At 43.9% G+C, this 19,137-nt stretch overlaps 1 protein-coding gene and 1 non-coding gene across 3 annotated transcripts in view; both read left to right on the forward strand.

Annotated features, from left to right (window-relative positions):
* LOC124709385 (neuronal calcium sensor 2) overlaps nt 1–19,137 on the forward strand; it is a 672,737-nt gene that overhangs the window by 473,224 nt on the left and 180,376 nt on the right. The window lies entirely within an intron of this gene.
* Nucleotides 4,875–4,948, forward strand: Trnat-ugu. Its single transcript has one exon. It is a non-coding gene; the product is annotated as a tRNA-Thr (tRNA).

Here is a 19,137-nt window from a genome sequence, read left to right on the forward strand (position 1 = left end):
TGAAAGAACCAGAGGCTGTACAGAGATTCAGAGAGAGCACAAGGGAACAATTGACAGGAATGGGGGAAAGAAATACAGTAGAAGAAGAATGGGTAGCTTTGAGGGACGAAGTAGCGAAGGCAGCAGAGGATCAAGTAGGTAAAAAGGCGAGGGCTAGTAGAAAGCCTTGGGTAACAGAAGAAATATTGAATTTAATTGATGAAAGGAGAAAATATAAAAATGCAGTAAGTGAAGCAGGCAAAAAGGAATACAAACGTCTCAAAAATGAGATCGACAGGAAGTGCAAAATGGCTAAGCAGGGATGGCTAGAGGACAAATGTAAGGTTGTAGAGGCCTATCTCACTAGGGGTAAGATAGATACTGCCTACAGGAAAATTAAAGAGACCTTTGGAGATAAGAGAACGACTTGTATGAATATCAAGAGCTCAGATGGAAACCCAGTTCTAAGCAAAGAAGGGAAAGCAGAAAGGTGGAAGGAGTATATAGAGGGTCTATACAAGGGCGATGTACTTGAGCACAATATTATGGAAATGGAAGAGGATGTAGATGAAGGTGAAATGGGAGATATGATACTGCGTGAAGAGTTTGACAGAGCACTGAAAGACTTGAGTCGAAACAAGGCCCCCGGAGTAGACAACATTCCATTGGAACTACTGACGGCCTTGGGAGAGCCAGTCCTGACAAAACTCTACCATTTGGTGAGCAAGATGTATGAAACAGGCGAAATACCCTCAGAGTTCAAGAAGAATATAATAATTCCAATCCCAAAGAAAGCAGGTGTTGACGGATGTGAAAATTACCGAACTATCAGTTTAATAAGTCACAGCTGCAAAATACTAACACGAATTCTTTACAGACGAATGGAAAAACTAGTAGAAGCCAACCTCGGGGAAGATCAGTTTGGATTCCGTAGAAACACTGGAACACGTGAGGCAATACTGACCTTACGACTTATCTTAGAAGAAAGATTAAGGAAAGGCAAACCTACGTTTCTATCATTTGTAGACTTAGAGAAAGCTTTTGACAATGTTGACTGGAATACTCTCTTTCAAATTCTAAAGGTGGCAGGGGTAAAATACAGGGAGCGAAAAGCTATTTACAATTTGTACAGAAAGCAGATGGCAGTTATAAGAGTCGAGGGACATGAAAGGGAAGCAGTGGTTGGGAAGGGAGTAAGACAGGGTTGTAGCCTCTCCCCGATGTTGTTCAATCTGTATATTGAGCAAGCAGTAAAGGAAACAAAAGAAAAATTCGGAGTAGGTATTAAAATTCATGGAGAAGAAATAAAAACTTTGAAGTTCGCCGATGACATTGTAATTCTGTCAGAGACAGCAAAGGACTTGGAAGAGCAGTTGAACGGAATGGACAGTGTCTTGAAAGGAGGATATAAGATGAACATCAACAAAAGCAAAACAAGGATAATGGAATGTAGCCGAATTATGTCGGGTGATGCTGAGGGAATTAGATTAGGAAATGAGGCACTTAAAGTAGTAAAGGAGTTTTGCTATTTGGGGAGCAAAATAACTGATGATGGTCGAAGTAGAGAGGATATAAAATGTAGGCTGGCAATGGCAAGGAAAGCGTTTCTGAAGAAGAGAAATTTGTTAACATCGAGTATTGATTTAAGTGTCAGGAAGTCATTTCTGAAAGTATTCGTATGGAGTGTAGCCATGTATGGAAGTGAAACATGGACGATAAATAGTTTGGACAAGAAGAGAATAGAAGCTTTCGAAATGTGGTGCTACAGAAGAATGCTGAAGATTAGATGGGTAGATCACATAACTAATGAGGAAGTATTGAATAGGATTGGGGAGAAGAGAAGTTTGTGGCACAACTTGACCAGAAGAAGGGATCGGTTGGTAGGACATGTTCTGAGGCATCAAGGGATCACCAATTTGGTATTGGAGGGCAGCGTTGAGGGTAAAAATCGTAGGGGGAGACCAAGAGATGAATACACTAAGCAGATTCAGAAGGATGTAGGTTGCATTAGGTACTGGGAGATGAAAAAGCTTGCACAGGATAGAGTAGCATGGAGAGCTGCATCAAACCAGTCTCAGGACTGAAGACCACAACAACAACAACATCACTGATAATTTTCAATTAGTCTTTAACTACTCATTATAGAGGAACAGATTCAGCATTGTGAAGAAACCATACAAGAGAAGCCTTCAGGGCGAATGCGTCAGTTTTCGTTGGTCGTTTTATTTGCTAAGTTTAGGAATCAAAAGAACAGATCACCTTAACATTATTTGACTCATTTACTGACCGTATGTGTTGTTCAACACATAGAACTGAAACACATCAGTTGGGGGACGAAATTAAAGATACCACAGGGGCCCGACCAGTGACGATTTCATTCAAACAGCGACTAAAAGTACCGGTGTGAACTGGCGGTTGTTGCTATGGACTCCTAGTTGTATTCATCGTGTCCGCGGTGTCGGGTCAGCGCCGGCTAAGCCAAACAGCTGTTTCATTGAAATGTCAGTTTTGTTTTGCAGGATAACCATTCTTGGTTCTGAACTCTCAGTCGATGTCTTCTCCAGTGTTTGGTTTTTGTTCTCATTGCCTGTCTTTCACTCTACTAGTGCATATGATTTTCAGTGGCCTCTCAGTAGTTTTTCCTTTCCCGATTTCCATGCCTCAAAACTAAGTTGTTATTTTTCTTCGACGTGTGACATACACTCGCCTGTCGGGTCATGGTTTCATACATTTCTCTTCTTCGTTTCGTTTATAATCTTTTTGCTTCTTTGCCTAATCTGGAACTAGAAGCTTCGACACCTTGGTAAACTTTTTCTCGTGCTTTCAGGCACAAAAAATGTTCAAATGTGTGTGAAATCTTATGGAACTTAACTGCTAAGGTCATCAATCCCTAAGCTTACACACGACTTAACCTAAATTATCCTAAGTACAAACACACACACACACCCATGCCCGAGGGAGGACTCGAACCTCCGCCGGGACCAGCCGCACAGTCCATGACTGCAGCGTCAGGCACAAGTTTCTGAATGAATCATCGTGCATTTCAGTAATGGTTTGCGTTCAACATTTTCGTCCGCTGTAGAATTAGATCGTGTACCTCTGTTGTGAAAGAGTTGGTAGTAAATCTCCTGAACAGGAATTTGTCATACGACATGTAACTACTGTGGATTGACGTATTTAATTCGCTAATTTGTTTAATATAAAAGTTGAAAAAAGAGCGTCACGAACTGTCTCTTTTGACTCCACAGAAAAAGCTTTACCTTGCTTTGTCGTGCAAAGCATTCTACAGTCATACTGATACAGTTCTGACGACCGATAGTAAACAGTAGGCTGTCTAGCAGTTAACGCAATTCCGTATGATTTTTCAGTATCGTCTCATTTAATTTAGTTCAGTACCCGTCAAGCAATTCATCGTCTCTACTTATTTGACATGAAGAAATTCATAGATCATATTAGGTTGGTGCATAAGCTCGCAGCGTTCTTACGCAAGTTTAATAAATACAACAGAAACACATAACAGAGACTTTTCTCGTGAGTAATGTGTTCTGCTTCGCTATTTACAGCAGTCTGTTAACGATGGGGTAACTTTTAGATTCCGTGACTGTAGAAATCACGTGGTTTTGAGCCGGAGAACTCGTTGAGCCATGTTCTGAGCGCATTTTCTTCCGAAAAACAAGTTTCTTGAAGGTTGTCCGATTGAGAGCGGGAAAGGTGAAACTCTGAGGGTCTAAGATCAGATGAATAAGTTGGGTGCGGAATGACTTCCCATCCAAACTTCTGCATAGTGTTTCTTGTCAGTATAGCAGAATGCGGGCGGGCGTTATCGTGGAGTAGCATCACGTCACACATTCTTTCTGGTTGTTGTTCGTGGATTGCGACTGCAAGACTTCTCAGTTGTTGACACTTAATATCTGCAATGATGATTACATTTTGGGGAAGAAAATAGTAGTACGCCACATCACCGCTGTTCCACTAGATGCATAACATCTTTTGTGGATGCTCGCAGGTGTTTCTGCGGGGAGTTGCTGCTTTCTTTCGTCTCAGCCATTGCTTTCTTTCCGTTGAGTTACCGTAAAAACACAATTTGTCAGCACCAGTAACGATGTAGGATAGGAATGGTCGCTGTTGTTCACGAGCAATTGGTAACTAGCAAGCAGAGATGCACATTTGACCACCCGGTGATTCTGGTGGTTTTGGCTTAGAGAATGGCGTAGAATATGCGGTACCCGTACATCCAATTTTTGAACCCTTCCTTACTGCACGCAAATGTCGCAGGATGTCGGAGTGATCACGGTTCATCGTATGTGCCAGTTGTCAAGCACACTGATGCGGATCAGCCTGGCTTAAAGCTTGTAAACGATCTTCATCAACCCCGAAGATCTTCCTGAACGTGGAGAGTCACAAATGACAAAGCGATCCTCCTTAAAACGAGTCCTCTGTCCAATGGCATTAACCCCATACATGGCGCAAATGTTCCCGGATGCCTCCGCTGCTGTCACTCTTCTACTGAACTCAGGCAGAAGAATATGTCGGAAATGTTCCGATTTCTCCACTTTCTAGCGCCCACAGCTCCACTCACTATCTTCAAATAACAAAATGACAATATGAAAATATATATACTAAGATGGTATCTGTTCTTTCGGACATGTCCGAAAGAATAGATACCATCATAGTATCAACATATATATAGTTAAGGCTCACCGGCCACTTGACCATGTTCTTCTTCTGTGCGAATGCACAGTGCCCGAACTCTTACGGGAACCGGCAACGCGCCGCGTGTAATGAGTATAATGGGCGGCTGCACTACGAATGTAGTGCGGGACAATACGTTGAGAATGTGGGTTTCGCGGGAGGCGTGCCAGAGATAAATCCATGCAGTCGCGCTATCCTCTGTGTCCTCGGTGGCTCAGATGGATAGAGCTTCTGCCATGTAAGCAGGAGATCCCGGGTTCGAGTCCCGGTCGGGGCACACATTTTCATCTGTCCCCGTTGGCGTATGTCAACGCCTGTAAGCAGCTAAAGGTGTTCATTTCATTGTAATTTCACAGTATGAAAACTCGAATAGCAACAGTGAACTACAAATAAAAAATGACAGTTGATAATTAAACCAATAGGAGCCGGAATACCAATAAGAAAAACAAAAACGCTACGAACTTATGCACCAACTTAATACTACTACTACTAGTAGTAGTAGTACTACTACTATTACGTATTGTTGACTTGAACATTAATAAAATCCCCAGTTCCAACCAAGTTTTTAGGGATATTTCTTCTGGTTGTAGGGCAAGCTCCAGAACTGGAAATTGTCGCGCAAATGTCATTCGGTAGATTGAGAGTCTCTATGTCCCATTCTATACTCACTGGGATCTGACTCAAGAGAACCGAGTCCAAAACCCGCCCCGTCCCGCCAAGGCCGCTTCGGTACCGAACGGCGCATTAAAAAAATACTCACAATGTAAATAAAGCTGTAGCTTTGTGTGACATTCAGTAGGTTAACCAAGATCATATGCCGTGAAGTTATGCCAAATCATTATCCGTCTTTGTTGAAATGTAATTGAATATTCAAAATAACAACTGTCACGTTGTTTCGTGGCAACATATTTATGTTTTTATTGTGTGCGAGCGTGTTGTTCACCGTCTCGTTGTTTCTGCATTTCATGCGTTTGCTGAATCGCTTAAAGGAGGGGGAGAAGGTGGGAAGGGATGACATGAAGATGCGAAGGGCATAAAAAATTCGTACAAGGATACAAATTAAGAGTTTTAGTTCCATACAGCAGTTTGTAAAATAGAAGGCAGGTAACGTCGCGTTGGGAAAGGTTGCAAGAAGGTGCGTTTGCTGCGAGTGACCGTACCGACCCCGACGTTTGGAGACCTACACTCGGAGCGATAAGCGCCAGGCACCGTGATTTAAATAGAGAGCCCCGCTCTCCGGAGCGGCAGCTCAACGTGTTGTCGCCGGGGATTAGGAAACGGCGAACCGGCGATCCTGTGCGAGCAGTTCGTCCCGGCCGTGTGGCTAACTGACTCTTGACGGCCGGCGGTTTGTTTGTGCAGTCCGGGACAGCCGCGCGACGAGACAGCGGCCAGCCGTTGTTATTTCTGTCTCGCGCCTCGTATTTACTTTCCGCGCACGATAAACGTTCTCCGAACAGCTGCCGTTTCCGCTGTTTCCGCTTCTCTTGTCGCTTCAACGGATTTGGATTCGTAGTCTTCAGACGTTTGTGGCACTTATGCATGAACACCGACAAGCGTATCGCAGTAACCGTTTGGTCTGCGATTTTAATATCCCTTCACCCTATTATTCTCGCCTTTCTTTAAAGTATTCCTGAAAATAAATTCACTACAGTGGAGGAACATAATGGAACAAAGAATTAGACCTTCGTTTACCAAGAGTTTCGTGTTTTAAAATTCCTGACATATCTACATATCAGTTACTATTTCCTTACTTGTCATTTAGATGGCGTCAGTTTCACTGTAATACCGGGTGAACAAAAAGTCAGTATAAATTTGAAAACTGAATAAATCACGAAATAATGCAAATAGAGAGGTACAAATTGACACACATGCTTTGAATGACATGGGGTTTTATTAGAACCAAAAAAATACAAACGTTCAAAACATGTCCGACAGATGGCGCTTCATCTGATCAGAATAGCAATAATTAGCATATCAAAGTAAGACAAAGCAAAGCTGATGATCTTTACAGGAAATGCTCAATATGTCCACCAACATTCCTCAACAATAGCTGTAGTCGAGGAATAATGTTGTAAACAGCACTGTAAAGCATGTCCGGAGTTATGGTGAGGCATTGGCGTCAGATGTTGTCTTTCAGCATCCCTAGAGATGTCGGTCGATCGTGATACACTTGCGATTTCAGGTAACCCCAAAGCCAATAATCGCACGTACGGGGGTGTGGGCACCTGGGAGGCAAAGCATGACGAAAGTGGCGGCTGAGCACATGATCATCACCAAACGACGCGCGCAAGAGATCTTTGGCGAGTCTAGCAATACTTTGTTCTCTTTTTTAATAAAGCCCCATGTCATTCCGAGCATGTGTGTTAATTTTTACCTCTCTATCTACATTATTCCTTGGTTTATTAAGTTTTCAACTTTATACTGACTTTTTGATCACCCGGTACATTGTGAGACAAAACGAGGCACCACAAAGGAATTATCCTAATGTGACGGAAATCGATAGATGTGATGCACACGTAAAAACAAAAAACAAAAAAAAATGATTACAGTATCAAAAAAATTGGATGATTCGTTCCAGAGAAGAGCATCACAAATTGAGCACGTCAGTAACGCGTTGCACCACCTTTGAGCTTTAAGCAAGCAGTTCTTCAGCTTGGCATTGATATACTTGTGGTATGTCCGCGTAAGAGATATCGTGCCTAGATCCTCAGTATCCCGAGCTGGTTGGAGGACCATGCTCATGATGCTCCAATCGTTTCAGTTGTGGGAGAGATCCATTGAACTTGCCGGCCAAGGCAGGGTTTAGCAAGCAAGAAGGCAAGCAGTAAAAACTCTGCCCATATGCGGGCGGGCATTGTCTTGCTGAAGTGTAAGCTCAGAGTGGCTTGCAATGAAGGGCAACACAACGGGGCGTAGATTGTAGAATGTCGTCGATGTCCCTTTGTGCTGTAAAGGTGCGGCGGATGACAACCAAAGGGATCGAGCTATGAAAAGAAATGCCACACATTCCATCACTCCTAGTTTTCAGGCCGTATGGCGGGCAACAGTCAGGTTGGTATCCCACCGCTATCTGTGTCGTCTGCAGACACGTCTTCGCTGTTCATCAGGACTCAGTTCAAAGTGGCACTCATCACTGAAGACAATCCTACTCCAGTCAATGTGATTCCAAGCCAAACGCGTGTCTGGAGACTCCCCGGACAGCGGTGAAATACGAACCTGACAGTCGCCGCCGTACGGACCGAGAAACAGGAGTGGTGGTCTGGAGTGCTGTTTCTCTTCACAGCCGGGCCCCTTGGTTGCCACCCGTGGTACCCTTATGACGACGATATTCTACGCCCCGTTTTGTTGGCCTAAATGGCAAGCCATCCTGGGCTTACTTAGATTTCAGCAAGATAATGCCAACCTGCACACGACAAGAGTTTATGCTGCTCGTCTTCGTGATTGCCAAGCCGTATCTCACCAGTCGCTTGATTTCCCGCCACTTGAGAACGTTTGGAACATTATGGACAGGTCCGTCCAACCAACTCGGAATTTTGACGATCTAACGTGTTAATTAGATAGAATTTGCACGATATCCCTCTGAAGGGCATCCAGCAATTCTGTCAATCAGTGCTAATCCGACTAACTGCTTGCATATGAACCGAAGGTGGACCGACGCAGTATTGACTTGTTCAATTTGTGAATCTGTTTATGTTGAATAAATCATCAAATTTTTCTGAAATTATTATCATTTGATTGTATATGCACATCACACGTAAAGACTTCCGTCCCATTTGGATTGTTCCTTCGTGGTGCATCGTTTGTCTCTGTGGAAGTGTGTATTTGGCTACAAAGGGCGTAAGCGTATTTTACGTCGTACAAATATGAGGAAAAGTTAACCTATATGTCTCATTTTTCATCCTGTAGTCCAATACTCGACATTAAATGTAGTGAAATGGCCCCAAAACTGCTTTCCCATCGGCGAAACTGTTCTATTCTCTTGAATTTCGCGCAGGGGAAAGTGCATTTTCGTAAAAATAACCCGCTCTATCTTTTGGTGGCACTGTGCGCCGACACAAATGAAGTTAGAATCGCGTCACTACCAGTAAAGCATCTATGTAAAACAAGTCGTGCGCCAAATGATGAACTCGACATCGAAAAAAGTAAATACAATGATAGCTATAAGAGTGCTGCCTAATGAAGGCTACAGCGAGTGAGTGGCAAGGAAAATGACCTGTATTTCCGAAGTCACTCGTAGCACAAGGTTCAGGGTAGCCAAACGCTGTGTTAGTAACAACACTGACTGACAGGAATTTGACGCGTTTGAGAGCGAAAGTAAATTTAGTACCTTTAAATCAGGCGATAGTGTGTGTATGAAGAGGAGGCGGAGACACAAGCCCAACGAAGAACTTTAAAACTATGAACTTCAGACCACACGAAGGGAACATTGGACTGAAATGCATTATGTATAGTCGCTAATGCGGTAGACCGTACGTCAATTGATGACACCATGATCAAAGATTATTGTCTGTATATTAGAAGAAGAAGAAGAAGAAGAAGATGATGATGATGATGATGATGATGATGATGAAGAAGCTGAAAGACTGACTGCTGCGTAAAGTCGACGTCATCATATTCAAAAGATATGAAGACCACAATCCTAACGCGTACGTAGTGAGCATTTGGCTACTTTGTATCTATCTCAGAGGTACTGAAAACTTGCGCTGTCATCGGAACTGAATCCATTTGGGACCTTCTAATGAACAGGGTAGAAGAATGAGATGAAGGCCGGTTTTTACGTACAGAGGAACTAAAGCTGAGGTTGGTCTACGATAGCAAAGCATCTACCTCGTTACTTTCAAAAAGCGCGGAGAACGTCCAGAAACGTTTAGAAGAAGAAAAGACTACGAAATACTGTATTTACGGAACAAACAGGGCAATTTGCGAGTAGGTCTCGTGCTCCGAAAGTTGTGTATAAACTTGATTATGCATATAGGTAGTTCTTCTACAGAGTTTGATGAATGAGTTGGCGAGTGTTAAAATATGTGACATAAACGGCTGTATCTTTTGATTACGTTGACTTAGGAGCTTAAATTTTGTACACCGCCAAGGGAGATACCTCCACCCGTTACTGAGAGAAAGGGATCTTAACAGACGGACAGATAGGCAACAAAGTGATCATATAAGGATTCCGTTTTTACTCATTGATGTGTGGAACTCCCAAAAAAATATTGTATTAACAATATTTATATTGTTATAACGAGTAGAAAGCGTCGACATATTTACTCTGCAGCATCATCGTGACACTTGTATGCAGTAGAAATAAGAATATTCACCCTCGACATTAATCAGTGCAAAAGTTAATTCTGATTAATTAAAAATTTGCTCGCAGGCTTCTGAGATATACAGCAGTGAATTCCCGTGAAGGCTAGGAGTGTGAACACTTTCCGGCAGAAATTTTTAGCTTGGTTGACACTTGTGGCAGCGTGCGGTGTGTGCTGGCCCACCATCTTTAACCTCTTTTGCTGCCAACTGGCTCCCCGCCTTGTTCAAGCGATTGAGCTTCGTGTCTTCTGTTGTATTGTTTTGTATTTAAGGGTACTTGTCTTTCGGCTAGGGTTGTAGTTCATTACGTCAGAAGGAATGTCGTCTGGTGGTTCACAACTTTCAGTACAGCGCGTCCCACTGAAAGGAACTGATGGCGTTTCTCCTCGGATGGCTATAGTTGGTTCGACAGCCACGAACAGGCCGCGTATCATCGTAACCTCTGAACTTGCACCCATTTCAGTTTTCATTCGTACGTCACTAAGGCGTATTCTTCGACTACATCTTCGTCATTCCGCCGAGCCGTTATCCCGACGGTGCAGCGTTTCCGTAAACCGACGTCTTGCCATCCGAAGACGGTTTTTATGACTTAATGTTCTGCAGGCGCCGTCTTATACATGAGCACACTCCTGCAACTTTTATAAAGTATGTTGGCGGTAACACATAGCTTTAGAATTTTCTATTTTCAATAGTTACTCTTGCAGCTCGATGTGGAGGCTGCAGTGAAAGCGGCTGGTGACGTGAGTCCGCACACGCCAGGCGGCTCATAACAATTCAGCCGACGTACGCCTGCCCCTCCACGTTGTAGAGGTTTCCGGCGCCTCCGCCTTGTGACGTCACCCAACCTCCTTCCGGTCGACTGGCGCCAGGTGGTGTTGCTGCTCTCACTCCTAACGGGGAGACCGTAACAGTCGATGACGTGAAAGTATCTGCTCGCAGAGAACCAGTATGCCGATCTCTACTATTAGCATCTGCTCAGTTTTTACTCTAGGCAAGCCTTTTTGTGTAATTTGAGATGTTCTAGAAGGTAGGATGAAGCTTCATCCTTTTGAATCTACTGCTTAGATATGCGCTTATGCTAGTGTGAAACTGTCACAATCGTCAGAACTCTCCAGAAGCACGTGAACCCTCTTCTACGAGCATGTGGTGTGAAGCTGGCTGATGCCGTTCTCCCACGTGCCTGAAGTGATTTGGGAAATTCTAAATGTGAGTGGGTGAACGCTGATGTGATATCCTGGAAGCGGACGGATGGAGCACCGCTTCCGTCGTCCAGTGCGGACACTTGAATACTGCGTCGTGAACAAGAACTAAAATACGTATCCAAGAAAGAAGTTTCAGTGAGCCGCAAAGTGCTCCGTCACACTCAGTTGAAATAGCCGCAACTTGTGAAACTTAACGCAGCTGAGCAGTCACGTTAAAGAATCGTTACTAGAGGTGAAAGAAACTGTGACAGAAATATAATGCTCGGATCGACTGAGGATTGAACCTTGGACCTGTGGCTTAGTCTGATACTTACCCACCAAGGTACCCAACCATTCTAATCTGTAAAAAAATAATTTATTTGCGTCATTTTCTATGTTCTCCGTCATCCTTAGTTGCTTCTACATTCTTGGAACGTGGTTTGTCTAATACAACTTACCTTGCAAGTAGAAACAAACAGTAATTCAACCTCACGAAACTTGTGCTACAAAAACAAGTTTGTTTCTCACCTAACAACAAGGGCAGAACATAAAACTGTAATGTAGTAACTATTCTGTAATTATTATAAACGCAGTTGTTATACAGAGTGATTCCTTGATGACGTTATAAACTTTCGGGCATGATTTATAAGGGTAGATGTATCAATTTGAGGTAACGAACCCTGGTTTGGAAACGATCGATTCACAAGTTACAAGCGAAAGTCGTTCTGATACCTCTGACAATGAAACGTATTTACGAGTATTTTTGTTGGTAAGATTGTAAGGTAGGTAACTTTCACAGGTGGTAGTATAGACCAAAACAAGAAAAAGTGTAGTAAACATGAGTTCTTAAATGAATACCTTAAGAGTTACGGCCACTTGTTCGTCTTTGCTACTGTAATATACATCGCCTCTACTGAACAAGTGCTCATAGCTCTTAAGGTAAGCATTTTTGAGCCCATATTTACTGGACGTTTCTATCTTGCTGTGGTCCATACTACCACCTCTGAAATTTTCCTATCCTGCAATCTCAGGAACGATAATACCGGTGCAAGTATTCCAGTGTCAGAGGTATCAGAACGATTTTCGCTTCCGTTACCTCAGGTTGACACATTTAGTCCTGTCTATTATCCCTGAAGACTTGTACCGTCATCACGGAATTACCACATATTAAAAAAATGTATTAGAGCTCATCGAAAGTGGTTCGCAAAGAAAAAGAAGCGAAACGCAATGGCACAATACAAACATCCTTTCATTTGATTCCATTATACAAACCAGATCGCCAAGAATTTGTAACGTTTAACGACGTTGCTGTCAGTAATACGCTGCTACGATACTGTTGAACTGATACCGACAAATACACTCTTTTTGTCGGAGTTACATGATTTTGTGATCGAACCGTTAGTGACGATAAGGCAGATCTCTAAGTAAATGCAGCCGATGTGTGTATGCCGTTTTAGGGCTGTTGCTATAGTAAAAGACCAGCAGAAGTGCTTCAGGGATAGAGATGCGCACGAAGTTGCTTCAAAACGTTAATTTACACTGATTGATAACATTAGTCTCTGCAGATCGATTCTGTATCATGTACAGTTTAGTAGTGTATTAAAATATTGTTCGAAACGTGGATGTTCAGATATCTTTGTTTTAATTGGACTAAGCAGAGAGGCGTATTGGTTCAAGACACTGGAGTCGCATTCAGGATAATCGTGGCCCAAACACCCGACAACTAATTTCGACTTAGGATTTCCGTGGTTTCCCTTACTAGCTTCTGCGGTGTGCCAGGATGGACCCTGCAAATGTGTTATTCACCGGCTCTTGCTCCACCTTTCGCAACAGAGTTCTCTAATGTCTCGTATATGTACACGTCTTTAAACAACGAATCTCTTCCTTCCTTCCGTCTTCATTGTTTTATTACTCCTCTAAAATACACGAAAGCCATAAAAGTGAGACGAGAGACCGAAATGTAACAGATGCCCCAGTACATCTGAAGTAACAGCGTAACTGAAACCTATAGGCTGACGTAAACATGTAAGAAAACGCAAGTCAAGAAAAGCTGTGTCGATCGTAACTTTGAATTGAAGTCGTTCGCCCCGCCATGCAGTGACAGTAGTACCCAGACACACATAAATGTCCCGCCGCTCCACTATTTTTTCTTCTGTGATGTAAAGCTGGCGCGACCTCCCGCCCCCCCCCCCCCCTCCTCTCTCTCTCTCTCTCTCTCTCTCTCTCTCTCTCTCTCTCTCACACACACATACACACACACACACACACACACACACACACACACACACACACACACACACACACAGAGAGAGAGGAGAGAGAGAGAGAGAGAGAGAGAGAGAGAGAGAAGAGAGAGAGAGAGAGAGGACATGGGAGTTAAAGGGAGACGAGGCGGCGAGGGAGGGAGTAAACCAGCTGATGTTTCCTACTGCCCTGTTGAATAAAAATCCTCACGCTCGCTGCATGCTTTATAGTCGTGACATTTGTTATGGTGCTCTAGCATTTGTGTGTTGCTCACCAAATATCGCAGGTTCACTGTACTCTCAGCTTCTGGTGACTGTTACTACGGTGAAAGCTTTTATGTGGACATCATACTTGAAGACAAACCGCCTTTCGGTCATATGTAAATATCGGACACAATGCTAGTTTCAGACATAGTGACATTTTGAGAGATTAGGAGGAAAACACACAGAAAATCGACGAAAACACAGATGTAAACAATCACGTACGGAGCTTCTTTTCTTACTTAACCTTTATTGCACTGTGATCTTTTCTGTTCCCCGTGAAATAGTGTGTCTTTGGAAGTGTTATGATTTCCCACCTCCCCGTTGTGGTGTCGCTGTAATTCATTGCTTGTAACAGGCGACTTTAAGAATTTTTACGCATAGTCTAGATTTTGCATTGACAACTCGACTCTTATTAGGACACCCGTCAGTTTTGGCTCATTTCATAGCCCTTACCTTAAACTTTTTGGCTTCATTGCTTGTGGTCTGAAGTTAGGGTTTCATCTCCACTTTTTTAAATTTCACGGAAGTGCAGGCCGTTTGGGAATGGACGCTCCACTGTGCATTATAGTCCTTTGCATCTACTGTTAGAGCGGATTTATGTTCGCATCCCAAATCCATCGTGTGTGTGGCGGTCATCACATACCCGTACGGCTCACGATTGTAGCCCCCTGATAACGCAGTGATCGCACTGCTGATGCCTGAGCTGTAGCCTCTCCACCATGTAGTTGAGGAATATGTGCCTATCAGATTCGGAGTACGGCTGCTGTGCCAGGTAGTCTTTTCCCGGGGGGGGGGGGGGGGGAAGGAAGGTGGGGATGGTATCCATGGGGAGACCCTCCGATCGTAACGAGTGACGCCAGTGCGGACGATCCGCAGTGAAACGAATCAACCTCATCCATACTGTTGGCGGCTTCAGCAGATAAAAAATACGATTTTAGTGCAGAGGCTTACAACCCCATGACCTTCCCGACTTTGACCACGCCAAGGGATGAGAGGCAAGGAAAAAAGGTGGTGGTCAGTTCGGCCAGTTCTTGGTGTGCTCCAGAACTGTTGGAGAATCTTTCGCAACAACGAAGTCACTGGTTTTCTTTTAAAATATTGGTGATGTGTTTGGAGAAGTTACTGCAACAAAGAAAATGGTAAACAGATCTTTGTTGATCAGCATTGTATGGTAACCAATCAGAGTCAAGCTCGGAGATATACCAGTTATCTATAATTATAACAAACTCAGTATTATTCAAGGTGTTATGTTCCATGGAGACATAGTGCTATAAACAGGCGAAGATCTGAGTACTAGAGCGGCGTGGAATCCATTTTGTTCGTTGCACCTAGAGAGGAAGTTAGAATAATAGAGTGGACACTAGCCTTCGATGGAAATGTTTTATCACAGAAAGTTAAGGCCATGGTCTATAGGCATGATGTTAAACTATGTTTTCGCTCTTCTATAAGATGTTTTAGGTGCCAGAGGTTTGGTCCCATGTCCTCCAGCTATACTAATGGGGCTACTTGCGGAACATGGACAACGCGTGAGAACAGCCCTTTCGAACAACCGTCTACACGTGTAATGCCCAGAACAGCCAACCCCCCCTTTCCCCCCCCCCCCCCCCCCCCCCCCCCCGCCCCATCCACCTCCGTCCCTCGCCACGCCCGTTCCACGTTCGCCTACAAGTTCTGTTGTTAAGAGAGAGAAGAAAATCCATAAATCTAAAACACTTCGCCTTCGTTTGAGCTCAGTCGATATAACATCAAACGTTGGAACCATTGTCTCAAAATCCACAAACAGTTTGATGTTAAAGTCTGAAACAGCAACTGCTGACCCGAGCCACAAGTCAGTGCCTGTTTTTCAGTCAGAATAGAGGACATCAGTTCCCTCGATGCCCAAATCCACAGCACCGGTGGTGACAACCTCATCAGTGCAGCTAGAGATTTCTCGTCCTCCAGCAGTAGCACCAGGAAAGAGGACACCTGTCAAGGTGTCCCCCACTTCCCGCCAGGACGAAACAGACAAGCGGTATACCATCACTCAGAGGGTAAGACAGCAACAGCTTAGGGGTAGTGGGAAAAAAACGGTCCTCTACTGTCCCTGAAGTCATAACCGGAAAATCCTCACAGAAACTGAAATCTCACAGGCACAAGAAGAACAAATTGAAATTTAAACCGAATTTTGCTGCTCCAGTCCGACGCTGTTTACCCATCTTTATCCAGACTTTCCTATCCCTCCAACTGCCCCTCGTGTCTGTGTACATAGGATTCCCTCTCGGCATAAACAGTCGTATGGTTCGGATGGTTCTCTTCTGTGGCCCTAAAGCAAATGCTTATCCCACAATTCGCAGACTGGTGTTCTGTTCGGTTCTTTAAGACTACCCCAATTCGACATGCATCTACACAGATGTATATATTCAGTGACTGGGTTGTTTAGGGTTTTGCACACACAAGGGGCACAAGAAGTATTCTCTGCCGAGTATATGCAGTGTATGCACTGCAGAGTTGGTTGTCATATCACGGGATCTGCAACACATTAAAACTCTTGTAATGATTCCACGAGTTGCCTAAAAGGCATATCTCAGCGCTACCCCACACAAGCTTTGGTCGCTAACATCTAAGACCTATTAGTTGACCACGGCTCCAGAACCACTGTAACATTCATCTGGACACCGAGCCACGATGGTATTGTAGGAAATGAACTCGCTAGCAAATAAGCTAAAGATGCAAACACAGGAGACGAACTTGAACTCAGAGTACCTGGCACAAACCTACGATTGCGACTGCCACATGAAATTCTGAAAATCTGGGATGTCGAATGGCAGGCTACCGTAACTCTTAAGAAGCCGAAGGCAGTCAAGGGGACTGTCAAAGCGTGACATACTTTACTCCAAGCCTCTTGGAAAGACGCCATCGTACTATGGAGGCTGCGTATCGGCCACACCAGACTTAGCCACGAGTTCCTTCTACCTCAAGGTTCCCCCAATGCAGGTGTGGTAGTCATCTCAGGATAGCCCACATCCGCGCAGAGCGTACGTGCCCTGCTGGTGTATATGAGAAGCACCATCAACCTGTTTACCTACCCACCTCAGGTATTAGAGGACGCTGGGATAGCAGCTAACGAAGTCGTACGTTTCCTGGGGAAAGGTAATGTACCTCAACGTTCAGTCCAGAGGCTTACGTGGGGGGTGTAGAGGGGGGGGGGGGGGAAGAGTATGCGTATGCCCCCAATGGCCTCATGCATTTTTAAATTCTCTGCTTTTATAATGGCGGTTTCGCCTCTCGTGACATCTAGTGGTCAATTCTGCATTACGTATAAGTGCCCGGATGCTTGTGAACAGATAGTTTATGTCCGATTCGTCCAATTAATGGCTTGCTGTTATTTTTTTCCGCAGCTTGCGAACACGACTTCTTTACTTTACCATTACATGCCTGCACATTCGAGAAGGATCGCAAACGACTCCACTTTGTTACATCTTACAAATAATTTAATTCAAGAAAGAAAATTTGTTTTATGATAACCACAGCACAATGGTATTTCTGAGTTCTTCCAGGATATAAAAGTAAAGGAAATTTCAGCGTTAATTACCTATATCTAAATGGTGCGACACAGTGAACTTAGTTTCACGCTGGGTGGTAGGTTATATTGCGCTGTTGTACAGGGCGATGAATACAAACCTGATCTACTTCAATGGGTTGTAATTTCCCTCCTAAAACTAGTAGAAACGGGAAACTTGTTTTAATGATTTCAGTAGCTCTGGATGAATTAAAAGTACCGCCCGTTGTTGGCAAGTTGATTGCAGTTGCTGCGCATGAGGTCCTCTGTTCGTTATAACGCCGCCCTTCCTCAGTTTCTGTTAATTCGTTTGTAGCCTCATCGATCGCGGTTTGTGAAGTTTGTAAGTGTGCAGTTCGGGCCGCGTGACAAAAACGAGCAAATTAGTAAAACGTTCGTAGTCTTTAGCTGGCAGAAACATGCAGTGCACACTTCGAGAGCGGGTTTTTATTGCGAAAATATGTTGGAAGACAGCAGGCTCATTGATTACGACACAACGGGCATTCCAGTGAGGATTCAATGTGCGCGTTGTTCCAACAAAGGCAACAATTTTATCGACTGTAAGGAAGATGGAGTCAACTGATGTACTAAACAATGACAGTAATAAACGTAGACCATCATTGAGTGCAGAGGCTAATGATAATGTTCGAAGACGCTTGCAGAACTGTCCAAGGAAATAGTTGCCTCGCGGAGCCAGGAGAGAGGCAGTTCATGTGGCGTATGTCAGAGAGGTGCGAAGAAATCGGCATTGGGGCCATACAGACATTGCAAGAAACAGATTATGAGAAAAGAATGCTTTGCTGTCGATAGTTTCAGGATTTGTTATTCAACGTCCAGACATTCTCTCCGTAATTTGGTTTACAGATGAGACATGGTTCCATCTGTCATTTTGTATGTAAGTCTACATCTACATACATACTCCGCAATCCACCATACGGTGCGTGGCGGAGGGTACCTCGTACCACAGCTAGCATCTTCTCTCCCTGTTCCACTCCCAAACAGAACGAGGGAAAAATGACTGCCTATATGCCTCTGTACGAGCCCTAATCTCTCTTATCTTATCTTTGTGGTCTTTCCGCGAAATATAAGTTGGCGGCAGTAAAATTGTACTGCAGTCAGCCTCAAATGCTGGTTCTCTAAATTTCCTCAGTAGCGATTTACGAAAAGAACGCCTCCTTTCCTCCAGAGAGTTCCTGAAGCATTTCCGTAACACTCGCGTGATGATCAAACCTACCAGTAACAAATCTAGCAGCCCGCCTCTAAATTGCTTCTATATCCTCCCTCAGTCCGACCTGATAAGGATCCCAAACGCTCGAGCAGTACTCAAGAATAGGCCGTATTAGCGTTTTATAAGCGGTCTCCTTTACAGATGAACAACATCTTCCCAAAATGTTACCAATGAACCGAAGACGACTATCCGCCTTCCCCACAACTACCATTACATGCTTGTCCCACTTCATATCGCTCTGCAATGTTACGCCCAAATATTTAATCGACGTGACTGTGTCAAGCGCTACACTCCTAATGGAGTATTCAAACATTACGGGATTCTTTTTCCTATTCATCTGCATTAATTTACATTTATCTATATTTAGAGTTAGCCGCCATTCTTTACACCAATCACAAATCCTGTCCAAGTCATCTTGTATCCTCCTACAGTCACTCAACGACGACATCTTCCCGTACACCACAGCATCATCAGCAAACAGTCGCACGTTGCTGTCCACCCTATCCAAAAGATCACTTATGTAGATAGAAAACTACAGCGGACCTACCACACTTCCCTGGGGCACTCCAGGTGATACCCTCACCTCCGATGAACACTCACCATCGAGGACAACGTATGTAATCTCCCAATTGTGTACTCGTATTATCATCTCTCAAAATTGGAACTAAGCCCCATTATTGGTTAAAATGTTACGACTCTTTAAAG

The sequence above is a fragment of the Schistocerca piceifrons genome, chromosome 1, assembly GCF_021461385.2.
Source record: "Schistocerca piceifrons isolate TAMUIC-IGC-003096 chromosome 1, iqSchPice1.1, whole genome shotgun sequence".
Taxonomy (NCBI): domain Eukaryota; kingdom Metazoa; phylum Arthropoda; class Insecta; order Orthoptera; family Acrididae; genus Schistocerca; species Schistocerca piceifrons.